We start from the raw sequence: 20,882 nt of genomic DNA, 5'->3' as shown, positions 1-20,882 counted from the left end.
CGCACTACAGGTCTCAGAAGAGGAGTAGTCACATTTGGCTTTTTGGAAGCAAATTTTGCTCTGGGGGCATGCCGCATTTAGGAAGCCCCTATGGTGCCAGGACAGCAAAAAAAAACACATGGCATACCATTTTGGAAACTAGACCCCTTGGGGAACATAACAAGGGGTAAAGTGAACCTTAATACCCCACAGGGATTTCACGACTTTTGCATATATAAAAAATATATTTTTTTTCCACTAAAATGTGGGTTTCCCCACAAATTTCCCATTTTTACAAGGGTTAATAGTAGAAAAGACCCCCCAAAATTTGTAACCCCATCTCTTCTGAGTATGTAGGTACCCTATAAGTGGGCGTAAAGTGCACTACGGACGAACTACAATGCTCAGAAGAGAAGGAGTCACATTTGCAAACTTTGCTGAAATGGGGGGGACATGTCGCATTTAGGAAGCCCCTATGGTGCCAGGACAGCAAAATACCCCCCACATGTCATACCATTTTGGAAACTAGACTCCTTGAGGAATGTAAAAAGGGGTAAAGTGAGCCTTAATACCCCACAGGGGTTTTACAACTTTTGCATATGTAAAAAAAAACTAAAATGTGCTTCCCCCCAAATTTTACATTTTTACAAGGGTTAATAGCAGAAAATACCCCCCAAAATTTGTAAATACATTTCTTTGGAGTAAGGACATACCTTAATTTTTGATGATTTTCGCTCCGCTGGTGCACACCAGGTCTTGGAGTAGGAGGTCAGTCAGGGGCCTTGAGCTTATTATAGCAGCCAGGATGTGGGACCCCCCCTCAAGGAGCGTTAATGGGTGGGGAGCACTGAGCCCTAAAATAGGGGAACACTATGGGGGACAACAGGCCGTAACTGGGGTAGACAGGTGAGGTACAGTAGCCCGTAATATGGGGTACAGTGGGCCAGAAAATAATATAATAATAAAATATGATATGTTCCCAGAATGATGACCCAGAGCACAGCCAAAACTAAAAAAAATATGCCCGCCCCAAACCCTATGCTCTGAGTAATCATTCTGGGAATGTGAGGTGTGAGGCCGTCCCTAACCTGTTGCCTCAAATGCGCACCCGCTCAGGTGGAGAGAGAGCGCTGCGCATTTGAGGCAACATAAAAAGTCCCCGATGATAGTGACTCAGTGACCTATGACCCATTTTTGAAAAAACACCCCCAGAGGTCTTATCAGGTTTTTTTTTTTTCAGTTTTTTTTGGGCAATTTAGTGATTTATGGGGGTAAAATTTTGGAATGTACTCTGGACTTGGTACATTGGTCAAATTATGGAAAATTCAACTGAAAAGGGAAAATTTAGGGCTCCATGGAAGTATGATACTCCCTGAAGCAGCCTATGCAGAGGCCCGGATTATCTGGGCAAGTGTCACACTGAATGGTGGTGTCCCTCCGTCTCCCCTTCCTGTAACACACTCTGCATTTTTTCTGGGATCGTCCCTTCTTTCCACTGGGGGGGGGGGGGGGACCTCACCTGGAAAGTGTTGGCCTGGGACGATCCTGGCGCCTATAACTCCAGACCCTTGGGAAGTCCGGCCTGATCTTTCCCGGTCAGCAAAGATCAGGAACCTTAGGACTTCTTCTTGGTACTGAAGGAATGTCCCTGTGTTGCCAGCGTACTGGGATAGTACAAAAGCGTTGTACATGGCAACCTGTACCATGTAGACCGCAACTTTTTTGTACCATGCCCGTGTTTTCCGCATGGCGTTGTATGGCTTGAGGACTTGATCTGAGAGATCAACTCCCCCCATATACCGATTGTAGTCCAGAATACAATCGGGCTTGAGGACCGGTCCCACGGTACCTCGCACAGGGACAGGGGTGCTGCCGTTCCCATGAATAGTGGTGAGTATAAGGACATCCCTCTTATCCTTATACTTCACCAACAACAGGTTATCATGGGTGAGGGCACGGGACTCACCCTTGGGAATAGGCGTCTTGACCAAATTTAGAGGGAGGCCTCTCTGGTTTTTCCGCACGGTCCCACAAGCGGACGTCGATCTGGCGGAAAGGGATGTGAAGAGAGGGATGCTGGTATAAAAGTTGTCCACGTACACGTGGTAACCCTTATCCAGCAATGGGTACATAAGGTCCCAAACGATTTTCCCGCTAACACCCAGAGTGGGGGAACAATCTGGGGGTTCAATACGGGAATCTCGTCCCTCATACACTCTAAACTTGAGAGTGTACCCGGAGGTACTCTCGCAAAGTTTATAGAGCTTCACGCCATATCGCGCCCGCTTCGAGGGAATATACTGGCGGAAGATGAGTCTCCCCTTAAAACTGATGAGAGACTCATCTACCGAGAGGTCCCTGAGCGGTACATAGGCCTCCAAAAATTTGGCCCCAAAGTGATCGATGACCGGCCTCACTTTGTAAAGCCGGTCATGGGCGGGATCACCTTGGGGCGGACATGCCTCATTATCTGCATAATGCAGGCATTTCCGAATGGCCTCATACCGGTTCCGTGTCATCGCCATACTGTAAAGCGGGGTCTGGTAGAGGACGTCCCCGCTCCAGTAATGACGAGCACTTGGTTTTTTGACCAGGCCCATATGCAGCGTGAGGCCCCAAAATGTCCTCATTTCCGCTGCATCAATGGCGCGCCATTCATTGGGCCTGGCCAAAAACGAATTGGGGTGGTGGGCAATGAACTGCTGGGCGTACAAGTTCGTTTGCTCCACCATTAGATTGACCAGGCTGTCACTGAAAAAAAACTTAAAAAAGTCCAGATCAGTGAACCCAGCCGTGTCAATCCGAATTCCTGAGTCGCCAACAAACTCAGGAACCCGTGGCTGATAATCCTCTGGGGGGCTCCAGACAGGGTCATCGGAAGGGGGCTCCGGTGCACTTGTCTGGGGGGCCGGACTCCTATTACGAGTGGCATTGCCACCCGTACTAGTGTCGGCCACTGGGTCACTCTCATGGGGGGTGCGTGGCCTCGCCAGGCGGCGTCTCCGCCGCCGTACAGGGGACTCATCATCACTACTAGATGAGGAGGAGGGCGATGAAGAACACAAAAATGTTGGATCTTCATCGTCCTCACTGGCAGATTCGGAGTCTGAGGCTAAAAAAGCGTAAGCCTCCACTGCCGAAAATGCCCGGCGGGCCATCGCCTTTATTGTACGGTGGGGGGGGGGGGGGGAAGTATGTAGTGTGTGGTGCTTGGTGTACAAAGTGTAGAAAAGTAATAGAAAGAGAAAAAAAAAGCTGTGGCCAAAAAAAAAAAAAAAGGGGTGGCAAACGCAGCCCCCTGAACCCCTAATAGGACCCTGGGTAACGGATCAGAAGCTAATAGGACCCTGGGGGACCTATTAGGGGGTCAGGGGGGGGATTTTTTTTTTTTTATAAAAAAATAAAAATAAAAAAAGCTCCGCCGAAAAAAAAAAAGGGGTGGCACACGCAGCTCCCTGAACCCCTAATAGGACCAGGGGTCAGGGATCAGACCCTAATAGGACCCTGGGGGACCTATTAGGGGGTCAGGGGGGGAGGGGGGTTACTTTTTTTTTTACTTTTTTTTACTTTTATTTAACTTTTTAACTATTTATACTCCTACCTGTCCCTAAAATGATCTCACCCTATTCTAAGGCTCCTGAGGCGGCTCCGGAGCTCTGAGAGGGGATCAACGGTCCTCTTCCTGCTGCTGCACCCACTGACTGAACCAAAACAGCGGGTCCAGCAGCGGGAAGGAGCCGTTAACCCCTCCTCTGCCGCTCTGCTATTGGCTGGACGATCGCCAGCCAATAGCAGCGTTGCTGGGGCGGTGACAGTATTGTCACTGCTCCCCAGCAACGGTAGGTGATTGGCGGTGTAATTGTACACCGCCGATCACCATTTATTTCCAGGTCATCGGGTCACAAGTGACCCGAATGACCTGAATCGCTGAAGATCGCTTGCGTTATTTCGCAAGCGATCTCCGGCGATCGCCGACATGCGGGGGTCCCGGGACCCCCCTCGGCATTTGCACGGCATGCCTGCTGAAAGATTTCAGCAGACATGCCGTTCCGATCTCTGCCCGGCGAGCGGCAGAGACCGGAAATACAACAGGACGTTCTCTAACGTCCTTGGGCATTAAAGCCCAGGTAGCGGGGACGTTAGAGAACGTCCTATGTCCTTAATAGGTTAAAGGGGTTATTCAGGAAAAAACTTTTTTTTTTTTTATATATATATATATATATCAACTGGCTCCAAAAAGTTAAACAGATTTGTAAATTACTTCTATTAAAAAATCTTAATCCTTTCAGTACTTATGAGCTTCTGAAGTTGATTTGTTCTTTTCTGTTTTTCCTGGAATACCCCTTTAAGGGGAATTTTTATGTCCCATGGAAGTAGAATTAAGAAAAGCAAGCAAGGATGTTGACATTATTACTTGGTAACTTGGCAGAAAAAGAAAATGTTAACAAAAAAAATTCCAGTATCCAGTTAAAAGCCGAGATCTCATATTTGAGGAGAGAGATATTATTACATCTGGATTAAAGGTCATTGTGTATTAGGGATAAGCTTAGACAGAGGGGCTTTAAATATGACTATAAATGTGGACATACACTTGCTAGCCTTTTACATCCTCGCTCCTACCAACACACAGATTGCAGCTAAACAATCTAAAAAAGGCAAGATGAGATGAGATATTGGGAGAATTTTATACTTACTATAGAGATCTTTACAATTTAAATACAGATGGCCCACAGTCTCTAACTGAAACGGAAAATGTAGAGAAGCAGGAATATTTGAGGAATATCGCTTATGTCCGCCATTACCGGCGGGTCCCTGGCTGCTGAGAGCAGCCGGGACCTAGTGTGCATGATGCGAGCACCTTTCCAGTGCTCGCTTCATGTACAGAACGTAAATGTACGTCCTGGTGCGCTAAGTCCCAGCGAATCAGGATGTACATTTACATCCTATGTCCTTAAAGAGTATCTGTCACCAAAAAATGTTGATATGTTGTTAATTATCCTCTAATAAAAACTTTAAAATTGAATTTTTTTAAAAAAAATGCCTATTTATACAACTTTTTTGCTTTATATAAAATTACCTCTAGGGGTCTCCGTAGATGTCCTGGCCACAAGTCTCCCATAGAGTTCTGACTAATGCCGGCCTCGCATGAGCCTGAACTCAGTCAGTGCAGCCGGGACACTGAGAATCACAGCGCAGCTCCCTGACTGTCAATCAGACAGGCAGGAACGATCGCCGCGTCATTAGGCTCTGCCCCCTCTGAAGGAGAGCTGGCCGGCGGCGCATGCCAATCGAAGCTTAGTGCAGCGCTGGAGAAGAGGAAAGCTGCACTGAGTCTTGGCACAGCAGATCTCTACACAGCAGGTCTCGCTACTTTCCTCCCTGTAAAGCATGTTTAGTGCTAAAAAAGGAGGAGGAGACCCCAGAGCAGCCTGCCGCGCCATAGGCAAACATCTCTGCGTGCTCCCGACACTGAGCGCAACTGAGATGATGAGAGGACGGAAGCGGTCCCCCAGCATGCTTCAGTGACGTTGTGGTTGCTCGGGCACGCCCACAACCTCCTGCCTGCAGCTCACACTATATGAGCAATAAGCTAGGTAAGAAACAGAGCTTTTTAAAGATTTAAACCTGGTCACAGGTACACCTTAAGGGGTTAGGTGACGCAATCAATATTGATTGAGGCATCTAGTGGGTAAAACTGTCAGGATTGTAATATACAGCCAGTACCTGCTGTATATGAAGTGGGCTCAGCTCTTGATTTTATGGGAATGTGTTAATTCCAAGTATTTAGGATCTATATCAAATGAGTGCGGAACACGGGACCAATAAAAACATTTTTGGGCCCATATTGTAATGTCTACCTATGTTGGTTCGTGCCATGATATAGATGTATTTTCTCCAAGAGGCACCATGTGGATGGACCCAGAAAAAAAAGACTTGTTGCCCATAGCCCTGCAAGACCGCTCTACTGCCAGAATGTCATGGTACCATTAAACAAAACATGGGCTGCTCCTGGTTTTTCAAGAAACTAAGGGTTTTCCATTGTCATTAACTCGGAAAGGATATGTTCACATCAGCGTTTTGGAGCTCCACTCTTAACAGAGAGAGAAAATTGAATTGGCGAACGGAGTTTCTTAATGGAGCCTTAGTGACCCACATCATGTTTGCCAACATAACAAATCCAAACACCAGACTGGGCTTCATACACCTTTTTGCACCGAAATCTTCCAACTCCCCCTACCTTTGAGATTTCTTTCCCCATGCTACTCTTCCCCATGCTCACTCTTATCCTATTGAGCCTTTGGAGTGACTTGACTGACAACCTAGGCCGAGTGCCACTTTGTGGGGAAGGGTGCCTGTGGGTTGAGGTTGAGGGGTTCCAAGCAGGTCTCCCTTCTTCTTGGATGACTGGAGCAGGTCCGCTGTAAGGTTGAGGGCAGTGTTGGTAGTGTAGTAGGAGAATTAACTATCTACAAAGGGGCAACTATCTACAGGAAGACAACTATCTACAAAGGGGCAACTATCTACAGGAAGACAACTATCTACAAAGGGGCAACTATCTAAGGCAGTGTTTCCCTACCAGGGTGATCCCAGCTGTTGCAAAACTACAACTCCCAGCATGCTTGAACAGCTTTGGCTGTCAAGCCATGCATGGAGTTGTGTGTGCATGTGTGTATGTACCCAGAGACATAATCACAGGACTGCTCTTTCTCAAAGAATATTGATTTATAAATGATATTTGTGGAATTGGGAAAACATATTTTTTTACTTTGAAATTATACTTTTTTAGCCATTATCCTTCAACGCAATACCTGTATTTCCTCTGTCCTGGTTAGTGTACCCTACAATTATATGCGTAACCGATTACAATGATGATAGCGTGTAATGAATAATGTTAGCGTACGGTAGGTGTAATAATAAATGCAGACGTGAATGATTACATTTTATACAAGAAAGTGCACGTTCCGGGGTCAAGGCATATTTTATGCTTATTTGCTAATGCCAGCACTAGAATGGCTCTAATATAGAAGCATTTGTCTTTCTGGAACACATGAGTTAGAATCTTAATTACAAGCACATTATAGCACAGAGGAGTCCTATCAGACAGAAGAGAACACAGAGGAGTACTATCAGACAGGAGAGAACACAGAGGAGTCCTTTCAGACAAGAGAGCGCACAGAGGAGTACTATCAGACAACAGAGAGAGCACAGAGGAGTAATATCAGACCAGAGAGAGCACAGAGGAGTCCTATCAGACAAGGTGAGAACACAGAGGAGTACTATCAGACAAGAGAGAGCACAGAGGAGTCCTATCAGACAGGAGAGGGCACAGAGGAGTCCTATCAGTCAAGAGAGCACAGAGGAGTGCTATCAGACAGGATTGAGCACAGAGGAGTACTATCAGACAGCAGAGAGCACAGAGGACTGCTATCAGACAGGAGAGAACACAGAGGAGTACTATCAGACAAGAGAGAGCAGAGAGGAGTCCTATCAGACAGGAGAGAGCACAGAGGAGTCCTATCAGACAGGCGAGAGCACAGAGGAGTCCTATCAGACAGGAGAGAGCACAGAGGAGTCCTATCAGACAGGAGAGAGCCCAGAGGAGCACTATCAGACAGATAGATCACAGAGGAGTGCTATCAGACAGGTGAGAGCACAGAGGAGTACTATCAGACAGCAGAGAGCACAGAGGACTGCTATCAGACAGGAGAGAACACAGAGGAGTACTATCAGACAAGAGAGAGCAGAGAGGAGTCCTATCAGACAGGAGAGAGCCCAGAGGAGTCCTATCAGACAGGAGAGAGCACAGAGGAGTACTATCAGACAGGAGAGAGCACAGAGGAGTCCTATCAGACAGGAGAGAGCCCAGAGGAGCACTATCAGACAGATAGATCACAGAGGAGTGCTATCAGACAGGTGAGAGCACAGAGGAGTACTATCAGACAGCAGAGAGCACAGAGGAGTACTATCAGACAGCAGAGAGCACAGAGGAGTACTATCAGACAGGAGAGAACCCAGATGAGTCCTAACAGACAGGAGAGAGCACAGAGGAGTACTATCAGACAGGAGAGAGCACAGAGGAGTACTATCAGACAGGAGAGAGCACAGAGGAGTCCTATCAGACAGGAGAGAGCCCAGAGGAGCACTATCAGACAGATAGATCAGAGAGGAGTGCTATCAGACAGGTGAGAGCACAGAGGAGTACTATCAGACAGCAGAGAGCACAGAGGAGTACTATCAGTTAGGAGAGAGCACAGAAGAGTGCTATCAGACATGAGAGAGCACAGAGGAGAACTATCAGACAGGAGAGAGCACAGAGGAGTGCTATCAGATAGGAGAGAACACAGAGGAGTGCTATCAGATAGGAGAGAACACAGAGGAGTACTATCAGACAGGAGAGAGCACAGAGGAGTCCTATCAGATAGGAGAGAGCACAGAGGAGTATATCAGACAGGAGAAAGCACAGATGAGTCCAATCAGACAGGAGAGAGCACAGAGGAGTGCTATCAGACATGAAAGAGCACAGATTAGTACTATCAGAGAGGAGAGAGCACAGGGGAGTGCTATCAGACAGGAGAGAACACAGAGGAGTCCTGTCAGACAGGAGAGAGCACAGAGGAGTCCTGTCAGAGAGGAGAGAGCACAGAGGAGAACTATCAGACAGGAGAGAATGCAGAGGAGTCCAATCAGACAGGATAGAGCACAGAGGAGTGCTATCAGACAGGAGAGAGCACAGAGGTTTCCTATCAGACAGGAGAGAGCACAGAGGAGTGCTACCAGACAGGAGAGAGCACAGGGGAGTCCAATCGTACAGGAGAGAGCTAAGAGGAGTACTATCAGACAGGACAGAGCAAAGAGGAGTACTATCAGACAGTAGAGTTACATAGTTATATAGTTTATAAGGTTGAAAAAAGAACAGAGGTTGAAAGAGAGAACAGAGGTTGAAAGAGATTGAAAGGTTGAAAATGAGGTTGAGAGGACAGAGGAGTGCTATCAGACAGGAGAGAACACCGAGTAGTGCTATCAAACAGGAGAGATCCCAGAGTAGTGCTATCAGACAGAAGAGATCACAGAGGAGTCCTATCAGACAGGACAGAGCACAGAGGAGTCCTGTCAGACAGAAGAGAGTACAGAGGAGTGCTATCAGACAGGAGAGAGCACAGAGGAGTGCTATCAGACAGGAGAGAGTACAGAGGAGTGCTATCAGAAAGGAGAAAGCACAGATGAGTGCTATCAGACAGGAGAGAGCACAGAGGAGTACTATCAGACAGCAGAGAGCACAGAGGAGTTCCATTAGACAGGAGAGAGCACAGAGGAGAGCTATCAGACAGGAGAGAGCTCAGAGGAGTCCCATCAGACAGAATAGAGCACAGAGGAGTGCTATCAGACAGGAGAGAGCACAGAGGAGTGCTATCAGAAAGGAGAAAGCACAGAGGAGTACTATCAGACAGGAGAAAGCACAGAGGAGTGCTATCAGACAGGAGAGAGCACAGAGGAGTGCTATCAGAAAGGAGAAAGCACAGAGGAGTGCCATCAGAAAGGAGAAAGCACAGAGGAGTGCTATCAGAAAGGAGAAAGCACAGAGGAGTGCTATCAGACAGGATAGGCGGCAATGCATTTCTATTCACAGATTTATACATTCAACAGATTTCCGACACAGCACGGAAACGGCACGGAAATTCTGCTATGTGAACAGTGCAGCAGAATCTCATTGAAATCAATGCCGAATCTCTGTGCGGAATTCCAATGCGGAATCGTGCACGTAGATTTCATCATGTGAACATAGCCTAAGAACAATCCGTACCTGAATGCTGTATAGCTAGGAGTAAATTTTGTCTTCATTATTTTTTATTAAAATGTTTTCTGTTCATCCATTAATGAATTCCCCCCCCCCCCCCCTTTTTTAGAATGCTGCTTTTGGGACATTTGGCATTTAAATACGGAGAGCTATTTGTGTGTCTTTATGCCTTTTTTTTTTATCATTCACTGTTTATTTGAATTCCTTTCACCACCGAAGAAAAGATCTGCACTTCTGGTATTAGGGGATGTTTTTCGATATAATACTTTGATTCTAGTCGTAGCCTGAAAGCAGCTGTACCTTAAATCAACAAAACTCACAGATTCGGCCCGTCTCATATTATTAGATTCCAATATCAAGTGGCAAAGATGTTCCTTGTCATTGTTATTTAGATGGTGGTGTTTTTCTTATTGAAATTTCTAGCTCTGTGTGATCTTACTTTTATGAGCTGCCAACCTTCTCTGCCCCTCATCTGTTTTGGAATCTGCACCTTTTTATACAAAACCAAGATAACATTCTTTGAAAAAGAAGAAAGATTGGCAGCGAGTTGAGAAAAAAAAACCCACGAGACATTAGGCAAGTTTAATAACGTGCACAGCATGCCCTGTGTCCAATAGCCGAACAATGACCCAAAATAACTTGCTGCGGTACAGATAATTCACAATCTCAGAACTTCATTTGGTTTCTTTTCGCAGTAGGAATATATTTTAAGGAACAAAAGATTACTGCAATGTGGACATTTGACATTTTCAAGGGAAAACAGTTAGTGTGGAGCATTTTTATCATGTCAGGCAGACATCTCATAGAAGGCAGGATGGTGGGTGCTTGGACATTGTGACCTCTAATGACTGTGAGCAGGTTCCAATTCATTCTTTACGCAGCTTTAAGTCTCTATTCATATTTAAAGGGAACCTTTTAGGAGATTTCAGCTCCCCCATCTGAGAGCAGGATTTAAAAGATAGAGGGAAGATGAGCTATGTGATATCTAGGTTTTTCTGATGTGATGTCTTAGAGGGGTACTCCGCTCCTAGGCATCTTATTCTTTGGATAGGGAATAAGATGTCTCATCGCGGCTGGGTCCCAGCGGCCAGACCCACGCAATCAGACATTTTATTCCCTATCCTTTGGATAGGAGATAAGATGCCTAGGGACAGAATACCCCATCTAAGGCATCACATCATATAAACCTATATATCACATAGCTCATCTTCCCTCCATCTATTAAATCCTGCTCTCAGGTGGGGAAGCAGATGAAGAATCATGGTGCACACACCCGGCGTTCTGAACACTATGTTATGTTCAGAACGCTGGGTTCGGGTGCCTGTGGTCATGCCGTCATGCCATGCCCACTTGTGACATCATACCACACCCCCTCTATTCATGTCTATGGGAAAGGGGGGGGCCATCACGCCCACTCCCATAGACATGAATGGGGGGGGGGGGGGTAATGTGTCATTACCTCACATGGGGGTGTGGCGTGTCACAACCCCAGCTGCCCGAACCCAGCGTTCTGAACATGATGTTCAGAACGCCGGGTGCATGGGTGCAAACACAGTGATCACGGGTGGTCCCAGCGTCCAGGCCCCCGCGATCAAAAATTTTAACCCTTATCCTTTGAACAGAAGATAAGATGTCTGAGGGTGGAGTACCCCTTTAATAGCAGAGTAAATCTCTTGGGAGAGACAGTGAGAGTCCGGCTTTCCCTGCCCCCACACAGTGATTGGTAACTTTCCTTATATCATTGTGTATAGAGAAAGCTGTTAATCATTTTATCTGGGTCGGGTAATCAGGACTGTCACATCTCTCCAATTCTGTCAGGATTTACTCTGCTCCATATCCAAGAAATCTACATATCATAGAGTTCTGCTACTCTCCCTCTATGGTATTTTGCTCTCAGATGGTTGTATCAGGGTAAACATTTTTTTTAAATATGTCTGGGTGTACAAAAAAAAAAATCCAAAAGCAATACTCACCTGCCCTGATCCGCCACAGCTGTCATACCGATGCTTTGAGTTCTCACGCCTCACTACTACTTCATAGTCCCTTTTATACACTGTCCTCATAAGAAGTGCCTGCAAGGATGAGTGGGGCAGTTCCTATAAGGACAATGTGTCACAAAAATTAGCTTGATGAGAGTGGACTGGGAGTGGACTGGGAGTGTCGGCTTGGCACCTGCAGGGGATCAGGGTTGATAACGATTGCTTCTTTATCATTTCTAAAGCACCCCTGGACAACACCCTTTAACATTGCAGAATATTTTTGTGTGCCATTAGGCCTATGGAGTCTAATAAAGAACTCATAAAATACATTCAGACCCTTTCATTTTTTCAATATTTTTACAATATTGTGCAGCCGTGTCCGACAATCAACAAAATGTTACACTCCATAATGAAAAGTGAAAACAGATTTTTAAACATTTTAGCAAATTTATCAAAAAGGAGAAAACTTAAATATTGCTGTGACATACAGTAAGTATTAAGACCCTTTACTCAGGACTTAGTTGAAGCCCCTTTATCAGTGATTCCAGCCTCCAGTCTTCTTGGTTTACACACCTTTTCTATCTCTGTACTTTGCTCCATTCAGCTTTCCCTCCATGTTGAACAGTCTCCCTGTCCCATCCACTGAAAAACTCCCCCACAACATTAGCTACCATCATCATGCTTCACTGTAGGGATGGTATTGGGCAGGTGATGAGAAGTGCCTGTTTTTTTTACAGACATGACACCTAAAATTGAGGCCAGAGAGTTTAATTCTGGATTCACCAAACATTAGACTCTTGTTTTCATTGCCTAAGAGGCCTTTAGATGCCATTTGCAAACTCCACATGTGCATTTATGTGGTTTTTTTTGTTTTTTTTTTACTTAGGAGAGGCCTTTTACTGTCTCAAATTGGTGGAGTGCTGCAGTGAGGGTTGACCTTCTGGAAATTTCTCCCATCTGTACACAGGGTCTTTGAAGCCCTGATCCTGGTTGTTTCATGCTTCTTCCGTTTAACCCCTTAACGACCACAGACGTAAATGTACGTCCTGGTTTGGCGGGACTTCTCGCACCAGGAAGTACATTTACGTCCTGTGTATGACCGCGAGCCGGGGACCCGCCCGTAATGGCCGACATCCGCGATCGCGCAGATGTCCGCCATTAACCCCCAATACAGCTCACGGCATCTGCGGCATTGCCGCAGCGATCCGATCATCCAGCATGACAGCCAGAGTTCCCCTTACCTGGCTCCGGCCGTCTCCCGGGGTCTTCTGCTCTGGTCTGCGATCGAGCAGACCAGAGCAGAAGATCATCGATAATACTGAGCAGTGCTGTGTCCTATACATAGCACTGCACAGTATTAGCAATCAAAGGCTTGCTATAGTTAGTCCCCTATGGGGACATAAAAAGTGTAAAAAAAAAGTTGAAAAATGTAAAAATAAAAAGTAAAAAAAAAGTGAAAAATCTCCTCCCCCAATAAAAATGAAAATTGTCAGTTTTTCCCATATTTGGTATTGTCGCATGTGTAAATGTCCGAACTATCAAAATATAATGTTAATGATCCCGTACGGTGAATGGCGTGAACCTAAAAAATAAAAAAAATCCAAAAATGCTGCTTTTTTGTCACATTTTATTTAAAAAATGAATAAAAAATGATCTTAAAGTTTTATATATGCAAATGTGGTATGTAAAACAAGTACAGATGACGGCACAAAAAATGAGCCCTCATATCACCCTATATACGGAAAAATGAAAAAGTTATAGGTGGTCAAAACAGGGCGATTTTAGATTACTGATTTTGTACAAAAAGTTTTAGATTTTTTTTAAGCGGTACAAAAATATAAAAGTATCTAGCCATGAGTATATTTTAATCGTATTGACCCACACAATAAAGAACACATGTCATTTTTACCGTAAAATGTACAGTGTGAGAAAAAAAAAAACAAAAGATGCAAAATTTTGGTTTTCATTTCAATTTCCTCTCTACATTTTTTTTTATGTTCGCCGTACATTTTATGGTAAAATGAGAGGTTTCATTACAAAGTACAATTGGTCACGCAAAAAACAAGCCTTTATATGGGTCTGTAGTTGGAAATATAAAAGAGTTATGGATTTTAGAAGGCGAGGAGGAAAAAAACGAAAACGCAAAAATAAAATTGGCCTGGTCCTTAAGGTGAAAAAGAGCTTGGTCATTATGGGGTTAAAAAATGGAGGCCATTGTGCTCATGGGAACTTTTAGTGCAGCACACATTTTTCTGTACCATTCCCGTGATCTGCGCCTCCACACAATCCATTCTCGGAGCTCTCCAGGCTTCTTCCTCATGGCTTGGTTCTTGCTCTGATACGCATTGTCAGCTGTGAGACCTTATATAGACAGAGCGGTGTCTTTCCATATCTTGTCCAATCATCTGACTCCAATGAAGGTGCAGAAACATCTCAGAGAAGATCAAGAGAAGTGGAAGGAGCCAGAGCAAAATTTCATGTGTTATAGAGAAGGGTCAGAATACTTATTTCCATGGAAAATTTTAGTTTTTCATTTTTAATAAGTTTGTAAAATTGGTAAAATTCTGTTTTAATTTTGTCATTATGGGAATTGAGTGCAGGATGATGGGAGAAAAGTACCTTATTTTTCGCCGCCAAAACTGGGGGAAAAAAGTTGGTGCGTCTTATATGGCGAATACACCCCTATCGCGGAGGTCCCTGTGGCCATCAACGGCCGGGACCCGCGGCTAATACAGGACATCACCGATCATGGTGATGTCCTGTATTAACCCTTCAGACGCGGTGATCAAAGCTGACCGCCGCGTCTGAAGGGAAAGTGACACTAACCTATTTCACCGCGGCGGTCCCGAACAGCCCGACTGAATAGCCGGGTTAGTGCTTACAGGACATCGGGAGGGACCTTACCTGCCTCCTCGGTGTTTTCTTCGTTCAGGGATTCCCTGTATGGCCGGCGCTTTCCTTCCTCGTCATCACGTCGTCGCGTACGTGCGTCGGCGTGCGTAACGATGTGATGGCGACGACGGAGAGCGAGGATACCCGGCCAGCAGCAGAGACGTTCCGGAGTGACGGGGACACGGCGACATCGATGGAGCAACATCCGGAGCGGTGACGGGACACGTGAGTATTAACTTCTATGCAGTGGTCTTCAATCTGCGGACCTCCAGATGTTGGCTGTCCGGGCATGCTGGGAGTTTTAGTTTTGCAACATCTGGAGGTCCGCAGGTTGAAGACCACTATTGGGTTCAAAATCTTTATTTTTTTAGATTTTGCACCTATAAATTGGCTGCGTCTTATACGCCGGTGCGTCCTATAGGGCGAAAAATACGGTAGATTGTTTTTTAATTTAAGCACAGGACGTCTATATAAAAAAAAGGGCCTGAAGACTTTCTGAATGCATTAATGCAGCTGCCAAACAGATCCACCATGTACTGCCCTATAGGCATGAGACAGACAATAGCAACAATGTCGCACATTGGCTCTGTAAAGAGCCACGCTATGGTAACAATGTAACGTGCCGCTGAGATCGGTTTGTTGGCCTCTGTATCTGTACTAGTCCATTGTCTTAATGAAGGAAATGCCCCCCCCCCCCCCCCAATCGCATAGAGCAGTAACTTCATGAAAAAAAAACCTGAACAAAACCTTCACATATGCGTCTAGCCTGAAACATGAAATATGCTACTGATGCAGTCAAGATGTAGTTTAAGCCACTATCTAGAAGACACAATTGCATAAAAGTCGATGCTTTTAAAAAAAATCTAAATTAGCTGTAATTATTAAAATGTGAAAAGTCCAAAAAGTGATGGAGCCCACCACAAGATCTATGACAACCCCCCTCTATACATTTACATGCCTTTTTTAATTCCATTATCTGCTTATTATGTATAAGATCTAGGAGGTTATTTGTGAATCATCCCATAAAATATAGCTCAAAAGGGACTTCCAATTGAAGTTGTCATCTTCTGGACCTTTATTGCCAAGTTGTATTAGCGAATCCTTATTGTATTAGTGCCTGCTCATGTTGTAGGATCCTCAAATTTTTTACAGTAACTAATGGTGTTTAATAAATTTGGCAGATCTTTTGTTACTGTTGACAGTTTAACAATAGACCACTTAATGGTTGGCTTACTTTCTGCCAATGTTTTGTGCCAGAGCTTTCCCTTAGTCATGCCACGTTTACTTCAAAACCCCACACCCTTTGTTGGACATGGTGGAAAAGTTGCCTAAAACACAGATTTTCAAGGCATGTACAGTTGAAACCAGAAGATTACATACGATATATAAAAAGACACATGCATGTTTTTTCTCACTTTCTGACATAAAATCATAATAAACCGTACCCGTTTTAGGTTAGCAAAGTGATTTATATTTGCCAAATGCCAGAATAATGAGAGAGAGAGAGAGAGAGAGAGAGAGAAATTTTTAAGGCATTTTTATTACTTTCTGTGAAGTCAAAAGTTTACATACATTTCATTAGTATTTGCTAGAATTGCCCTTAAAGGGGAATTCCGCCCCTAGACATCTTATCCCCTATCCAAAGGATAGGGGATAAGATGTCAGATCGCCGCGGTCCCGCTGCTGGGGACCCCTGGGATTCCCGCTGCGGCACCGCGCTATCATTACTGCGCAGAGCGAGTTCGCTCTGCACGTAATGATGGGCAGTACAGGGGCTGGAGCATCGTTACGTCACGGCTCCGCCCCTCGTGACATCATGGCCCGCCCCTTTCAATACAAGTTTATGGGAGGAGGCGTGGCGGTCGTCACGCCCCCTCCCATAGACTTGCATTAAGGGGACGGGCCGTGATGTCACGAGGGGCGGCGCCATGACGTCACGCTGCTACGTCCCCCGTATCGCCCGTCATTACGCACAGAGCGAACTCGCTCTGTGGTGTAATGATAGCGTGGTGCCGCAGCGGGGATCCCGGGGGTCCCCAGCAGCGGGACCACGGCGATCTGACATCTTATCCCCTATCCTTTGGATAGGGGATAAGATGTCTAGGGGCGGAATACCCCTTTAAACCGTATGACTTGGATAAATCGTTTTGGATATCCTTCCACAAGCTTCTTAAAATAGTTTGTAGGAATTCCTCCTGACTAGAGATGAGCGAACTTTTGAAAAATTCGATTCGCCGAACTTTTCGAAAAAATTTGTTTCGATACGAATTTATTTGCTGCAAATCTATATTAAAAATGGCTATTTATGGCCTACAGACAGCCTCAATAGGGGTATAGAACACTTTGCTGTGTTCTAACACGCATATGGAGTGTGCTGGGGTAGTGAAATAATACTGTTTTTAAGAATAACATGCAGATTACCGGCATCGCTTTTAGAATCACTGCCGCAGAGCGGTACAATGACAGAGCCTGGAGGTAGCATCAATATGAGGAGACCATATAGTGGCTGAATGACACAGCGTGGAGGTGTTGGCAGCATGAGGAGACCATATAGTGGCTGAATGACACAGCGTGGAGGTGTTGTCAGCATGAGGACACCATAAAGTGGCTGAATGGCACAGCGTGGAGGTGTTGGCAGCATGAGGAGACCATATAGTGGCTGAATGACACAGTGTGGAGGTGTTGGCAGCATGAGAAGACCATATAGGGTTTAAATGTCCCAGCGTGGAGGTGTTGGCAGCATGAGGAGACCATATAGTGGCTAAATGACACAGCATGGATGTGTTGGCAGCATGAGGAGACCATATAGTGGCTGAATGACACAGTGTGGAGGTGTTGGCAGCATGAGGAGACCATATAGTGTCTGAATGGCACAGCCAGGAGTTGGCAGCAGCATGAGTAGACACTAGGCCTTCACAATCCCGAAGATTATAAAATTAATTCTGAAATTTAAACCAAAGTTTTTGGGTAGCTAGTGCTACCATAACAAAATTTTTATTCCCCGACCCAGGCCCAGCAGCATTAGTAAACCATATATTGCCTGAATGACACAGCCTGGAGTTGGCAAAAGCATGAGGAGACCATTGAAATATAAGAATTTTAAATAGAAATCTAAGATTTTGAAATTTAAATTGAGGATTTTGAAATCGAACTTTTAACTCACAAGTTTTAGTGTCCCGGGCCCCGGCGTGTGGATACAAAGGACCTAATCTAACAAGGAGTCACATGTCACATGGCAGCCCAATGACAGAGCCTGGAGGTGGCATCACTAGGAGGAGACCATATAGTGTCTGAATGGTACAGCCTGGAGTTGGCTGAAGAATGAGAAGACCCCAGGGCTTCACAATCCCTAAGAAAAAAAGATGAAGTTTGAAATTTAAACTTAATATTTTGGGTAGCTAGTACTACCATAACAACATTTTTCATTCCCAGGCCCAGGCCCAGCAGCATCAGTATATACCATATATTGGCTGAATGACACAGCCTGGACTTGGCTGAAGCATGAGGAGACCATATAGTGTCTGAATGGCACAGCCTGGAGTTGGCAGCAGCATGAAGAGACCATTGAAATTTATGATTTTTAAATTTAAGATTTTGAAAATTGATATTATGGATTTTGTAATTGAAATTTCACTACTCTGCCTGACATACTTATTGCGTATATGAGGGGAGTACACTACGCTTCACTTTGCTTAAAACAGTATTTGTCTAGAACAGCAGCAGGTGTGTACTATTGGCTGTCCTTTCACAGTATATAGACCCTTGACAGATTAACAGGTACAAAATAGTACACTAATTAGATGTAGGTATGTGTTATGCACTAATGAGGGCAGAAAAATGTGCTACAGTACACTTAAAAATACTTATTTTTACCTGTGTCCAAGATTACAAAATTCCTTTCTAATCAGAAATTGTCAGAATACCACCTGACATTCAAAACAATAAAATGATACATACATTCTCTGAAGAAAAGGATCCTTCATTAGATGACAATATGAGTATTATGTGTTCCAGTGACATTAGCTCATTGGAGGAACAGGAAAACTTGATACAACTTAATTCTGCAACTGAAGAACCACAACAAAGAATGAACAACTTAAAGCCTACTGGAACTGAGGAACTTCAAAATGGTAAATCTACCACCTGGGATAGTCAGTTTATTCCAACAGCGGGTGGTCAGTATCCACAGTTCCCTGTTTCTGCTAGTCCTTGGCAATATTCCTTTTATTACTGGTCTGGTATTAACATGGCAATAATGCTGGGAAAGTAACTCAAGGATACCCACTTGTTTCCTACAATACACAGTCAATATATGGAGACCATATAGTGGCTGCATCACACAGCCTGGAGGTGGCTGAAGCATGAGGAGACCATATAGTGTCTGAATGGCACAGCCTGGAGTTGGCAAAAGCATGAGGAGACCATTGAAATTTAAGAATTTTAAATAGAAATGTAAGATTTTGGAATTGAAATTAAGGATTTTGAAATTGAACTTTTAACTCCCAAGTTTTAGTGTCCCGGTCCCCAGCATGTGGGTACAAAGGACCAAATCTACCAAGGAGTCACATGGCAGCACAATGACAGAGCCTGGAGGTGGCATCAGTATGAGGAGACCATATAGTAGCTGAATGACTGCCTGGAGTTTGTGGCACCATAGGGAGACCATATAGTGTCTGAATGGCACAGCCTGGAGGTGGCTGAAGCATAAGGATACCATATAGTGGCTGAATGGCACAGCCTGGGGATGGCATCAGGAGTCCTGAACCCTAATGCAAGGAATTTCTGAAACTGGGGACCAGCACATTAATTATGTTTTGCAGTATTCATGGCAGCACAATGAGAGAGCCTGGAGGTGGTAGAATCAGCATGAGGAGACCCTAGAGCAGCACAATTAGAGAGCCTAGAGGTGGCAGCATCAGTATGAGGAGACCATATGGCGGCACACTGACAGTGCCTGGAGATGGTAGCATCAGCATGAGGAGACCATATGGTGGCACAATGACAGAGCGTGAAGGCAGTAGCATCAGCATGAGGAGACCATAGAGCAGCACAATGAGAGAGCCTGGAGGTGGCAGCATCAGCATGAGGAGACTATAGTGCAGCACAAGTAGAGAGCCTGGAGGTGGCAGCATCAGCATGAGGAGACCATATGGCGGCACAATGACAGAGCGTGAAGGTGTTAGCATTAGCATGAGGAGACCATGACAGAGCCTGAAGGTGGCAGCATGAGGGCCATGCCAACTGAGGGTTGAGTCTGAGGAACCCACCGACTGTTGACTGGAGGTGTCAGATGTCACTTGGGATGAAGTGGATGACCGAGTGAACCGATCAATCATGGCTGCTGCGTTGCTGGTCGCGACACGACTACTAGTTGACACCGGGAGCTCAGACCTCTAGCTGCGACTCCGGCTGCCACACACCCCTATTCTGCTGCGACCTCTGCCTGTGCCTGATAAATTTAGGCCTCTGCCACTCCTCTGTGCACGTCCTGGCACTACTCTGCCTTACATACTTATTGCGTATGTCAGGGGAGTACAATACGCTTCACTACGCTTAAAACGGTATTTGTCTAGAACAGCAGCAGGTGAGTACTATTGGCTGTCCTTTCACAGTATCTAATCCTTTGACCGATTAAAAAGTACAAAATAGTACACTACTTAGATGTACGTATGCGGTATACACTGATGAGTGCAAAAAAATGCGCTACACTATGCCAAAAAACTCAGTATTTTTGTAAAACACCAGCAGGAGATTACTTTTATCTGTCCTTTCACAGTATTTAGGCCCTTGACAGATTAACAGGTACAAAATAGTACACTACTTAGATGTACGTATGCGGTATGCACTTATGAGGGCAGAAAAATGTGCTACAAAGCACCTAAAAAATCTTTCATTTTTTTTTTAAAACACCAGCCGGTGATTACTTTTGGCTGACCTTTCACAGTATGTAGGCCTTTAACAGATTAACAGGTACAAAATAGTACACTACTTAGATGTACGAATGCAGTATGCACTTATGAGGGAAGAAAAATGTGCTACAATGCGCCTAAAAACTCAGTATTTTTGTAAAACATCAGCCGGTAATTACTTTTTGTCTGTCCTATCACAGTATGTAGGCCCTTGACAGATTAACAGGTACAAAATAGTACACTACTTAGATGTACGTATGCGGTATGCACTTATGAGGGCAGAAAAATGTGCTACAATGCACCTAAAAAATCTTTAATTTTTTTTTA

The sequence above is a fragment of the Hyla sarda genome, chromosome 2 (assembly GCF_029499605.1).
Source record: "Hyla sarda isolate aHylSar1 chromosome 2, aHylSar1.hap1, whole genome shotgun sequence".
NCBI classification, from domain to species: Eukaryota; Metazoa; Chordata; class Amphibia; order Anura; family Hylidae; genus Hyla; species Hyla sarda.
Note: the sequence above shows the minus strand (reverse complement) of the source record.